Source organism: Buceros rhinoceros, unplaced genomic scaffold, assembly GCF_000710305.1.
Source record: "Buceros rhinoceros silvestris isolate BGI_N320 unplaced genomic scaffold, ASM71030v1 scaffold33638, whole genome shotgun sequence".
Classification (NCBI taxonomy): Eukaryota; Metazoa; Chordata; class Aves; order Bucerotiformes; family Bucerotidae; genus Buceros; species Buceros rhinoceros.
In genome coordinates, this window is record NW_010429168.1 from 16,812 (window position 1) to 17,062 (window position 251).

A 251-nucleotide genomic window follows, 5' to 3' on the forward strand; every position below is an offset into this window, starting at 1 on the left:
TAAGTGGGGTCCTGCGTCTGTTCTCTCTCCCCCCCCAGGGGCTGAGTCTAACCTTGGGGTTGTCCTGTAAAGGGTCAGAGCAAGAGGTCCCTCCTGAGGCAGGCACAGTGTCGATGAGGCACACCAGGGAGTTTGAGTGCTCAGGCCTTTTTGGACACAGACGAGCTTTGTGCCAGGCTAGCCAGGCGCCTCTGCACAGCGACTGGTGTGAGGAGCCACAGGCAGCTGAGTGAGGCAGGGGGGCCCAGCAC